This window comes from Phyllobates terribilis, unplaced genomic scaffold (assembly GCF_046119375.1).
Source record: "Phyllobates terribilis strain yellow unplaced genomic scaffold, ASM4611937v1 Scaffold_1__5_contigs__length_1240528914, whole genome shotgun sequence".
Taxonomy (NCBI): Eukaryota; Metazoa; Chordata; class Amphibia; order Anura; family Dendrobatidae; genus Phyllobates; species Phyllobates terribilis.
In genome coordinates this window covers 901,795,688-901,808,749 of record NW_027362761.1, presented here as the reverse complement: position 1 = coordinate 901,808,749, position 13,062 = coordinate 901,795,688, and positions in this window count along the sequence as shown.

Sequence of the window (13,062 nt, the reverse complement as noted above, 5' to 3'; positions counted from 1 at the left end):
TAACAACCCCCCCCACCACTCAGTATGATGACTCCCAGAACCACTCACTCAGTATGATGGCCATCACAGTCCTCCACTCAGTATGATGGCCCCCACAACCCCACACTCATTATCATGGCCTCCACATCCCTACTCTCATTATGATGGCCTCCATTGTCCCACATTCAATTTGATGCCCACCACTCAGTATGATGTCTCCCATTCAATATGGCGGTCCTGACAGTCCCCCCTCACTTAGTATGATAGCTCCCACAGTCTCCTCAGTATGATGGCCCCTTCAGTCCCCCACTGCGTATCATGGCTCCCACAGTCCCTCACTTAGTATGATAGCCCCCACAGCTCCTCCACTCAGCATAATGGCCCACCACCACCTCCCCTCTCATTATGACGGCCCCCACATCCTTTCACTCATTATGATGGCCTCGACAGTCCCACATTCAATATGATAGCCCCGACAGTCCACCACCCAGTAAAATGGCTCCCACAGTGTTCCACTTAGTATGATTGCCCTCATAGCTCCCCAGAGCCCACCCACTACTCAGTATGACAAACCCCACAGACCCTCAGTCATTATGATGGCTCCCACACCCCCTCACTTAGTATGATTACCCCAAAAGCCCATCCCCTTCCTAGTATGATGAACCCCTCAGCCCACCCTCCATTCAGTATGATGGCCCTATAGTCCTGTGCTCCATATGATAGCCCCACAGCTCACCCCCCAAAAGTACTGACATTAAATAATAAATAAACACTACTTATCCATCCTTATTTCCTCAGTGCTCTGCTCTGGTCAATGTATATGAGAGGACTGTGGGCATGATGTAGTGAATTCATCGCACCTGCAATGTGCTGAGTTTTAGATTCACATGCACAGGCTGAATAGTGGATTAGGGAGCAGCTAGCTCCATTATCTACCATTCTATTTAAGAGTATGCAGCTTCCACTAAAATTATAGTTTTCACCTATTATTCCCTAACTTCTAAATGATAAATCTGCCTATATATCCCTAGATATAAAAACACTGATGTATTAATAACTATTGAGTAACTAAAGTTTGTCATTATGAATTTTACATAGTCAAAGCTGATAATGAATAAAGTACAACTTAATAGATATAAATCATTTATTGTGTTGGGAATTATTTAGAATACACTGGTGCTTTAAAGTTCGTGAATCCTTCAGAATTTTCCATATTTCCCCATAAATTTGACCTAAAATTACATCAGATATTCACACAGGTTCTAAAAGTACCGGACTATAAGATGCACCTAGGTTTTAGAGGAAGAAAATAGGATAAAAAATTTGAAGCAATAAATGTGGTCATGATGCACTGTTATGATCTGGTACATATGTTCCCCATCATGGTATACATGTTCCCCATCTTGGGCCCCTTCCTGGTATATATGTCCCCCATCCTAAGATACATGTCCCTCATCCTGTTACATATGTTCCCCATCATGGGACCATCCTGGAATATATGTCCCTCATCCTGGTATATATGTCTTTGTCCCTCATTATGGGCCCATCCTGCTATATATGTCTCTCATCCTGGTATATATGTCCTCCATCCTGGTATATATGTTCCCCATCCTGGGTCCCTTCTTGGTATATATGTCTCCCATCCTGGTATGCATGTCCCTCATCCTGGTATATATGTCCCCCATCATGGGCCCATCCTGTTATAAATGTCCCTCATCCTGGAATATACAGTACAGACCAAAAGTTTGGACACACCTTCTCATTTAAAGATTTTTCTGTATTTTCATGACTATGAAAATTGTACATTCACACTGAAGGCATCAAAACTATGAATTAACACATGTGGAATTATATACTTAACAAAAAAGTGTGAAACAACTGAAAATATGTCTTATATTCTAGGTTCTTCAAAGTAGCCACCTTTTGCTTTGATGACTGCTTTGCACACTCTTGGCATTCTCTTGATGAGCTTCAAGAGGTAGTCACCGGAAATGGCTTTCACTTCACAGGTGTGCCCTGTCAGGTTTAATAAGTGGGATTTCTTGCCTTATAAATGGGGTTGGGACCATCAGTTGTGTTGTGCAGAAGTCAGGTGGATACACAGCTAATAGTCCTACTGAATGGACTGTTAGAATTTGTATTATGGCAAGGAAAAAGCAGCTAAGTAAAGAAAAACAAGTGACCATCATTACTTTAAGAAATGAAGGTCAGTCAGTCCGAAAGATTGGGCAAACTTTGAAAGTGTCCCCAAGTGCAGTTGCAAAAACCATCAAGCGCTACAAAGAAACTGACTCACATGAGGACCGCCCCAGGAAAGGAAGGCCAAGAGTCACCTCTGCTTCTGAGGATAAGTTTATCCGAGTCACCAGCCTCAGAAATCGCAGGTTAACAGCAGCTCAGATTAGAGACCAGGTCAATGCCACACAGAGTTCTAGCAGCCGACACATCTCTACAACAACTGTTAAGAGGAGACTTTGTGCAGCAGGCCTTCATGGTAAAATAGCTGCTAGGAAACCACTACTAAGGACAGGCAACAAGCAGAAGAGACTTGTTTGGGCTAAAGAACATAAGGAATGGACATTAGACCAGTGGAAATCTGTGCTTTGGTCTGATGAGTCCAAATTTGAGATCTTTGGTTCCAACCACCATGTCTTTGTGCGACACAGAAAAGGTGAACGGGTGGACTCTACATGCCTGGTTCCCACCATGAAGCATGGAAGAGGAGGTGTGATGGTGTGGGGTGCTTTGCTGGTGACACTGTTGGGGATTTATTCAAAATTGAAGGCATACTGAACCAGCATGGCTACCACAGCATCTTGCAGCGGCATGCTATTCCATCCGGTTTGCGTTTAGTTGGACCATCATTTATTTTTCAACAGGACAATGACCCCAAACACACCTCCAGGCTGTGTAAGGGCTATTTGACCAACAAGGAGAGTGATGGGGTGCTACACCAGATGACCTGGCCTCCACAGTCACCAGACCTGAACCCAATCGAGATGATTTGGGGTGAGCTGGACCGCAGAGTGAAGGCAAAAGGGCCAACAAGTGCTAAGCATCTCTGGGAACTCCTTCAAGATTGTTGGAAGACCATTTCCGATGACTACCTCTTGAAACTCATCAAGAGACTGGCAAGAGTGTGCAAAGCAGTCATCAAAGCAAAAGGTGGCTACTTTGAAGAACCTAGAATATAAGACATATTTTCAGTAGTTTCACACTTTTTTGCTAAGTATATAATTCCACATGTGTTAATTCATAGTTTTGATGCCATCAGTGTGAATGTACAATTTTCAAAGTCATGAAAATAGAGAAAAATCTTTAAATGAGAAGGTGTGTCCAAACTTTAGGTCTGTACTGTATGTCCCCCATCATGGGCCCATCCTGGTATACAGTGGGGGAAAATAAATATTTGATGCACTGCCGATTTTGCAAGTTTTCTCACTTACAAAGAATGGACAGGTCTGTAATTTTTTATTGTAGGTACACTTCAAATGTGAGAGACAGAATCTAAAAATAAAAACAGACAATCACACAGTATGATTTTTAAATAATTAATTTGCATTTTATTGCATGAAATAAGTATTTGATCACCTACCATTCAGCAAGAATTCTGGCTCTCACAGACCTGTTAGTTTTTCTTTAAGCAGCCCTCCTACTCTGCACTCATTACATTTATTAATTGCACCTGTTTGAACTCATTACCTGTATAAAAGACACCTGTCCACACACTCAGTCAATCACATTCCAACCTCTCCATCATGACCAAGACCAAAGAGCTGTCTAAGGACACCAGGGACAAAATTGTAGACCTGCGAAAGGCTGGGATAGGCTTCAGGATAATAGGTAAGCAGCTTGGTGAGAAGGTAACAACTGTTGGAATAATTATTAGAAAATGGAAGAAACACAAGATGACTGTCAATCTTCCTCGGTCTGGGGCTCCATGCAGGATCTCTCCTCGTGGTGTAAGAATGATTCTGAGAAAGGTCGGGAATCAGCCCAGAACTACAAGGGAGGATCTGGTTAATGACCTAAAGAGAGCTGGGATCACAGTCTCAAACATTACCGTTAGTAACACACTATGCCTTCATGGATTAAAATCCTGCATGTCACGCAAGGTCCCCCTGCTCACGCCAGCACATTTACAGGCCGGTTTGAAGTTGTTTTGTAAGGAAAATTCCTTCAAGTCGATGTACAAGACTAATCAATGTTGAGATGCAGTTATTGCTGTACAATAGGTTCACACCAGATAATGAAAGCAAAGGTTCACATACTTTTGTCAATCACAAATGTGATACAGTGGGGAAAAAAGTATTTAGTCAGCCACCAATTGTGCAAGTTCTCCCATTTAAAAAGATGAGAGAGGCCTGTAATTGACATCATAGGTATGAGAGACAAAATGAGAAAACAAATCCTGAAAATCACATTGTCTGATTTGGAAATAATTTTTTTTCAAAGTTTGGTGGAAAATACGTATTTGGTCACCTACAAAAGTTCATCTCAATACTTTATTATATATCCTTTGTTGGCAATGACAGAGGTCAAACGTTTTCTGTAATTCTTCACGAGGTTGGCACACACTGTTGCTGGTATATTAGCCCATTCCTCCATGCAGATCTCCTCTAGAGAAGTGATGTTTTGGGGTTGTTGCTGGGCAATACAGACTTTCAACTCCCTCCAAAGGTTTTCTATAGGGTTTAGATCTGAAGACTGGCTGGGCCACTCCAGGACCTTGAAATGCTTCTTACGAAGCCACTCCTTTGTTGCCCTGGTGGTGTGCTTGTGATCATTGTCATGCTGAAAGACCCAGCCATATTTCATCTTCAATGCCCTTGCTGGTGGAAGGAGGTTTGCACTCAAAATCTCATGATACATGGCCCCATTCATTCTTTCATGTAGACGGATCAGTTGTCCTGGTCCCTTGGCAGAGAAACAGCCCCAAAGCATGATGTTGCCACCCCCCATGCTTCACAGTAGGTATGGTGTTCTTTGATTGCAACTCAGCATTCTTTCTCCTCCAAACATGACGAGTTGTGTTTCTACCAAACAGTTCTACTTTGGTTTCATCTGACCATATGACATTCTCCTAATACTCTTCTGGATCATCCAAATGCTCTCTAGCAAACTTCAGACGGGCCCTGACATATAATGGCTTAAGCAGGGGGACACGTCTGGCACTGCAGGATCTGAGTCCCTGGTGGCGTAGTGTGTTACTGATGGTAGCCTGTGTAACGTTGGTCCCAGCTCTCTGCAGGTCATTCACTAGGTCCCCCCATGTGGTTCTGTGATTTTTGCTCACCGTTCCTGAGATCATTTTGACTCCACGGAGTGAGATCTTGTGTGGAGCTCCAGATTGAGGGAGATTATCAGTGGTCTTGTATGTTTTATATTTTCTAATTATTGCTCCCACAGTTGATTTTTTCACACCAAGCTGCTTGCCTATTGCAGATTCAGTCTTCCCAGCCTGGTGCAGGGCTACAATTTTTTTTCTGGTGTCCTTCGACAGCTCTTTGGTCTTCACCATAGTGGAGTTTGGAGTGTGACTGAGGTTGCGGACAGGTGTCTTTTATACTGTTAACAAGTTCAAACAGGTGCCAGTACTACAGGTAATGAGTGGAGGACAGAGGAGCCTCTTGAAGAAGAAGTTACAGGTCTGTGAGAGTCAGAAATCTTGCTTGTTTACTTGTTTATAGGTGACCAAATACTTATTTTCCACCAAAATTTAAAAAAAATTTCTTTCCAAATCAGACAATGTGATTTTCAGGATTTGTCTTCTCATTTTGTCTCTCATAGTTGAGGTCTACCTATGATGTCAATTATAGGCCTCTCTCATCTGTTTAAGTGGGAGAACTTGCACAATTGGTGGCTGACTAAATACTTTTTTCCCCACTGTATTGGATAGTTTTCCTCAATATAAAAATTACAAAGTTTAATATTTTTGACTTATTTGGTTGATTTTGCTCATTTTATTTACTTCTAGCACTTCTAGTACTTGCTTGAAAAGCTCATGTAGTTTACGTCAAATTTATGCAAAAATATGGAGAATTTTGAAGGGTTCACAAACTTTCAAGCACCACTGAGTTAACACACAGTGGTGCTTGAAAGTTTGTGAACCCTTCAAAACCTGCCTGTAACATAACACCAGTTTTACTTTGACTGCAATAAAACAGAATAAAAAGATACATCTTTCCATAATATTTAATGACTCCAAAAGTTCTGGGTTTTCCAGCAGTTTTACAACCAATAAAGGCTTGTTATGCTTCTGAACCTTCCAAAATAAACTCGTCTTTGGATTGTAGTCTGAGCCTGACCTGCGCCTCCCTGTAGACATACTGATTGTTTGAATAAGGCCGCCTTCTCTGCTTGGATGTAACGATAACAATATGAGGACCATTAGCAGAAGCATTACTATAAGCATAACCGTCTGCGTAGGGCAGGAGGAGATGAGTCTGTAAATGTCACATACACCACCCTATGTTAGGGGCAGCAGATGGTCAGATGGTTCTGGTTTACTCAGCAGGACGCCAAATGGGAAACGGATATGTGTCAAAATTAAAAACAGATTAAACAATAAAATATCTCAATGCCTTTGAAAAGAGGCTGTGGGGTTTCAAATAACTTACACTGCAGTAATCTCTTCTGTAACAGCCACAAATGTTTGACAATCCTCAATCATTGTATGCACATACAAGACAAACACATACATAAAGCCTGTTGCCATGCACAAAGCTTGCAGGACAAATTTATTGGAATGCTAAATAAAGATGCAAAGAAGTCATTGCGAAGTACAGAAGCCAAGTGGTTTGTTCAGCTACCTCCACAGCAGCACTAAGGGCAAGGGTTTTCATCTAACTAGTCTCGTTCTGCAGTGTTCCGATAGATAGCCTCATTATGTTTCTGTAGTTTCTCTTGAATGGGTTTCCAGTACTTTTATACAGATGACAGCCTCAGGACAGGTCATCAATTAACACAGGTCTACAAAAAAATACAATTTCAAGAGCTGTTTTTGGTTATTCCACATAATGCTCCATTTTCCCTGGTATCTTCTGTCCATCTCTTTAATGTACTGGTGGACCTTTCTCTTCACTCACAGCTCCCAAATTTTCAGGAAAGTAGTCAAGGTGGGAATGGAGGAAATGCACTTTCAAACTCATCAGGCAACCTAAAGCTTGAAATACTTTCAGCATTCGTCCGACGATCTTTTTGTAGTCAGGATCTTTTTTATTGCCTAAAAATTTCTCTACGACCTCTTTAAATGCAATCCACACTTCTTTTTGAGGATCCGTCATGGTATTGACAAACTCTTTATCAGCTATAAGCCTTCTAAAGCCCTCGTCTCACATAGCGAGATCGCTAGCGAGATCGCTGCTGTGTCACGGTTTTGGTGATGCAACAGCGACCTCACCAGCGATGTCGCTATGTGTGACACTTTGCAGCGATAAGGCCCCTGCTGTGAGGTCGCTGATCGCTGCAAAGTGTCCTGGACCATTTTTTGGTCGTTGCCCTCCCGCTGGTCAGCACACATCGCTAACCTCCCGCTCACTGTAGCAGAGTAGTAACCATGATAAACAACGGGTTACTAGGTGCGCGTGTGCCCCTAGTAACCCGATGTTTATCATGGTTACCAGCCTGCTCCTGCTTCAGCAGGCTGGTAACCGGAGCAGGACATCGTGGAAAGATTCTTTCCACGATGTCGCTGCTCCCCTGATCGTTGGTGAGCCTGCCTATTTGACAGCTCACCAGTGACCACATAGCGACCCAGCAACGATCCCTGACAGGTCGTATCGTTGTCGGGATCGTTGCAGCGTCGCTAAGTGTGACGGGGCCTTAATGTCTGGTCCGACGAACACACCTTCCTTCAATTTTGCCTCCGAGAGGCTTAAAACTTGGTGACCAAGTATTTGAAGCATTCCCCATCTCTTGGAAGTGATTTTACGAATAGCTTCATCAAGACCAATTTTATGTGGAGAGGTGGTAGAAGAACTTTATAGGGAGGCACCAAAGCTTCTCGGACTGAGCACCAACTGTGAGCACCCTCGGCTGCCAACTCTTCTTGGTGCAGTGATTTTGTCGGTCTTGACTGTCCCACTGACACAGAAAACAAGGGTATTTGGTATACCCAGCTTGTTGCCTGAGCACAAGACCTTCATATCCCCACACACTTGCCAACCGTGGTTTTCATATTTAAGTTTACGAAGAATCAATTCCAAGTTCTCGTAGGTTTCCTTCAAGTGTACGGAATGACCTACAGGGATGGAAGCATAAAAAACACCGTTGTGGAGTAAAACTGCTTTGAGACTTCTTTTTGAAGAATCTATATAAAGATGCCATTGTCCTGAATCATATTGGATTTTGAATTGACCTGTCAAACCTTCGACATCGATGCAATAAACCAACTTGTCTTCCTGGGCAAGTTAGTAACAAACTCCTTTTCACGATGTCTGAACCATGAAAAAGACACTCCTGGTAACACTAAATTCCTGCTTTTGAGCCTTGATCTGAGTAACTCAGCGGCATCTTTGGGAAGATTCAAATCTCTTACTAAATCCTTCATCTCCTCCTGGGAAAAAAAGTAGGTCTTGTATCATCTTCAAAGTCAGAACTTGATTCGTCATCTGGTTCAGGTATGATTCCACCTTCATAGGAGCTAGGTTTCTCTTCCAAGGTGGCAGGGACCTTGGGTACAGGTATAGCTGTGCCATGGGGGAATTGCTGAGTGAAGATTAAGGTATGAAATGGAATGCTTCCATTTGGAATTATACCCTTTCACATTGCATGAACAAAAGTAACAGTCATCACTATGGTTCTTTTGCTCTCGCCACACCATAGGAATCCCATATCGGAAAGCTTTTTTCTTACCCTAGAACCAATTTCGGAGGTCCTCAACACACCGTTTGCACACTTTATGAGGCGCCCAAACTTTATCTTGATCTCCAAGTTTTAGTCCGAAGTATGCGAAGTATACTTTTTTCACAAAGTCTGTAATATTCAGCTGTTGATTCAACACTGTATATTCACCACAAATGAAGCAGAAACGGTCATACACTTCCGCAAAGCCATAATGCTAATTTGGGGAAACACGGGTGATGAATGAAATTCCAATGCAAGTTTCTTGAAAGCATAAGGTGATTATGTCTCTAATCACCTGACTGCCACCAGCCAATCATGCAGTTCCTATTGATGTTAATAGGGAAAGAAAATAAGCCGATGATTCACACCAGAGTTTGCAGAAGAACCTATAGGTTTGTGGCAACTCCTGACGTTTAGGATTTCTTTCAATATTTTTTTCGTTATCAAAACACCAAAATACATGGAAATTATATGAAAATAATCAAACAGCTTTTAAGTCGCAGACCTGTGTAATCATTGGTGGAAGTCCAACATCCAGCACCCTCACTGATAAGCGGTTATCACCCCAACCAGATGTAAGGAGTATATGAAGGAGAACACTGTAGCTCCATACACTGTTTAATGGCTGCTGCCCGGTAATGTACATCAGCTCCTACTGAAAAGAATAGGAGCAGATCTGCAGAACTCGGCAGCAGCCACTGGACAGCATACGGAGCTGTGATATTTTATTCTATACACTGCCAGAGGTGATAACAGCTGGTCTAGGGGGTGCCTGGTGTCGGCCCCTCACCAATCTTATCCTTTATCAGTATATAACTACTAGCTATTGAACCCTTTCTACGCCCGGGTGGCGAGCATTTTTATTAGTATATGGTCCCCTATCTTGGCTTATGCTCCCCCATCCTGGCATATGCTCCTCCATCCTGGTATATGCTCCCCCATCATGGTATATGCTCCCCAATCATGGTTCCCCATCCTGGTATATGCTCCCCATTCCTGGTCCCCCATCCTGGTATATGCACCCCCATCCTGGTATATGCACCCCCATCATGGTATATGCTCCCCCATCCTGTTATATGCTCCCCCCCATCCTGGTCCTCCATGATGGTATATGCCCCCCCCCCATCCTGGTCCCCCATCATGATATATGCTCCTCAATCCTGGTCCATGCTCCCCATCCATCAATCCATAAATTTAAAAAAAAAACACTCCTACTCACCTTTTCACATCGCTTGCATTATTTAAATAAAATGGCGCCGGAATCAGCGCATACGCGTACCGCGCTGTCCGGTGCCATTTTGTTGAAGACACTGATCTCCGGAGAGGCTGGAGGAGGAGTGTGGTGCCACTGATTATATTATAGATAACAATACCGGTAACTCCTTTAAAGTGGTTGTCACAAAAACATAGTACATTTAAATCACCACATCTTGAAATAATCTTGTAATAATAATAAGTTCCACAATTGGATGCGTTAAAAAAATATTACTTTACTGAGATAATCTCATAAATGTGCCCCTGCTATGTACTGTGTAATGGCTGTGTCCGACCATACAAAGCAGCTCCAGCTCATGGTCTGCACATACCACAGCTCCTGGCAAGGGGAGGAAGCATAAGGTCGAAAATGAAAAGCAGAGAGAGGGTAGACGTCTAGAGGATACTTTTTCCACATCTAGCTCTTTTATATTTAAAGAATATTTCTAAAAAAAATTTTAGAATACAGACTATATTTGTTTTACATTTGCCACAGTATATAGTAATATAAAAAATGAAAACAGCATTTAGCATTAAAAAGCGTTATTTGTATTGAGGGGGGCTGTTTTGTTTTCATGCGGTCGATGGATAGGGATGGGGCAAGTATCTTAGGGACCTTTGAGAAGCTTATCCACATGAACATCCCACTTTGTATGTAGATTTGCAGCTTAGGATAGGGTAAAATAAAACAACTAAATAAAAATAATAATAATAATAATAATAAAACCATTATAGTCCCATTCTCTGGTATTTCATGGCTTCCTTGCTTCTTCCACCGGTGATAGTCTTCAACGTTCTCATATGATGAGACATTATCACATAAGTCAAGTTGTACAGAGACTGGCAAAGGAACCGCAACAACACCAGGGTAGGTGAGTATAGTATTTTTTTAAACTTTGTGAAAATTGTATTTCTTTTCAGTATTTGCAGACTTTGGTGCAGAACCGCTTTAATCTGCAGAAAAATCAGAAACAAATAATGTTCTAGGGATTTTTGACGTTTCAATTGAAATAAATGGGGAAAATCTGCAACCAATTCACAACATAAACGAACATGTTGCATAATTCCCATTTTTTCCATGGTGTGTAGATTAGATTTCCACTTTGCTGGTAGTTCAGATCGGATATTCATATGGAAAGTCGAAGGTGGATCTGCTCCATGTGGACATCCTCTTCTTCAGGTCTCATGTACACAGCTGAGCCATCTACGTTGAGCCATTGTGGTTCAGTACTACTGAGGTATTCACTGCATGGCATGTAGCAGAACATAATTCTATAAAATAGTATCGAATGGATCATCTCCTGATTAGTGTTGAGCGAGCACTAAAATGCTCAAGTGCTCGAAGCTCGGGCTGAGCTCACCGTGATACTCGGGTGCTCGACCCGAGCAACGAATAAAATGTTAGTCTATGGAAGACCCGAGCATTTTTGCGGTGGCACCCCCGGCAGTCTTTTAAAAGCCTAAAAAGTGCCCAAAACGATAGTGACAGTGTTCAAATGACATGGGGACAGCATGGGGATCACCCCAGGAAGCATTTCTGACCCCCAGGTCACTGCTGTCAACAACGACTTGTGTATAAGGTAAAATAAATAACCAAAAACAAAAATACTCCTCCACACCTTGGGCTATGTTCACAAGTAGCATTTTTTATGCGTTTTTGCACTTTTGTATTGCTTTCAACCGTGACAAATGCATTCACAGGGAAATGTCATTTTAACATTTTACAACCTTATCTGGCCATGTGCTGTGTGACACATGCATACAGTGCTGAAAAGACATGGGAACAGCATGGGGAAGACCCCTGGAAGCATCTCTGACACCCAGGTCACTGCCTAAAAGTGTGCCCATCAGAAGTGATCCTTGCCGCATCAGAACATGCAGACTTGCAACTATCCCCGTGCAAGTCCTTGTCTCAGGGCAGTGTTCAATTGTACCTCCCCCATTCCTTGCAATGCAAGCGCAAGTATGCAGCCTGCCACCCACCCACCCCCAGGCTGCAATACCATACTGCTTGCTTGCTTGCACTTGAAATTGGGCCTTTTAGGCATGTGGAGGCGGAATCTGGCCACCACGTCATGACTTCGTTGGTGGTCTGGTATCCATACTCAGTCCCAAGCCGCCCAGTGGCCGGGTGTCCACGCTTGGTCCCCAGCCGGCAAGGGGCGGCCGGGTGTCCATACTCGGTCCCCAGCTGCCCCGCGGCCGGGTGCCCACACACGGTCCCCAGCCGCCTGGGGGCGGCCGGGTGTCCATAAACGGTCCCCAGCCGCCCCTATTTGAAGGACAGCCTAACCACAAACACATAGACAACTGAATGTGGCTAGGGATGGTCCATCTGACTGACGCCTTCACACTGGGTTAATATTGTGGAAGCCGGGACACAGTTGGACACTGGGATGCAACACGTCCTCCAGACATAGAGGATTGCGGGTCCTGGGTCAATCAGGCTTCAACACAAAGTTCAGAAGGTAGACAACAGCAGTGGTCGGCCTCCTACACAATGAGTAAATTATTCATGATCATGAGGCCATCCATCTCCTTAGCTTTCTGTTCCTTGGAATGCAAGCGCATGTATGTAGTAGCGGCTAGGCCTGAGGTGGTCAGCGTTTTGGCGCATATCCTACCTCCTCCGAGGATTGCTGGATGTTTTCCTGCTACTATCCCAGTTCTATGACTCCCGTTAAAACAAAGCTTCAGGTGATGAATGATGGATGAGGTGGTGGCAAAGGAGAAAGAGCAGGAGGAACAGGGACCATTCACATCAATATCAGGCCAGTCAACCACACATGTCTTGTAGGATATGTTTCTGTAACAAAAGGAGCGATTCGGCTACACAGTTATAGGGCATACAGTGAGTGCAATGCCTACCAAAATTTTAGAGGCACTCCAATGCCCCTTGGAAGTGACATGGAGGTCAGAGGGCCTTAACTAAACCGTTTTTTCAATTTATAGCAACTGGGTCTCCTGTACACTGTTGGCCTA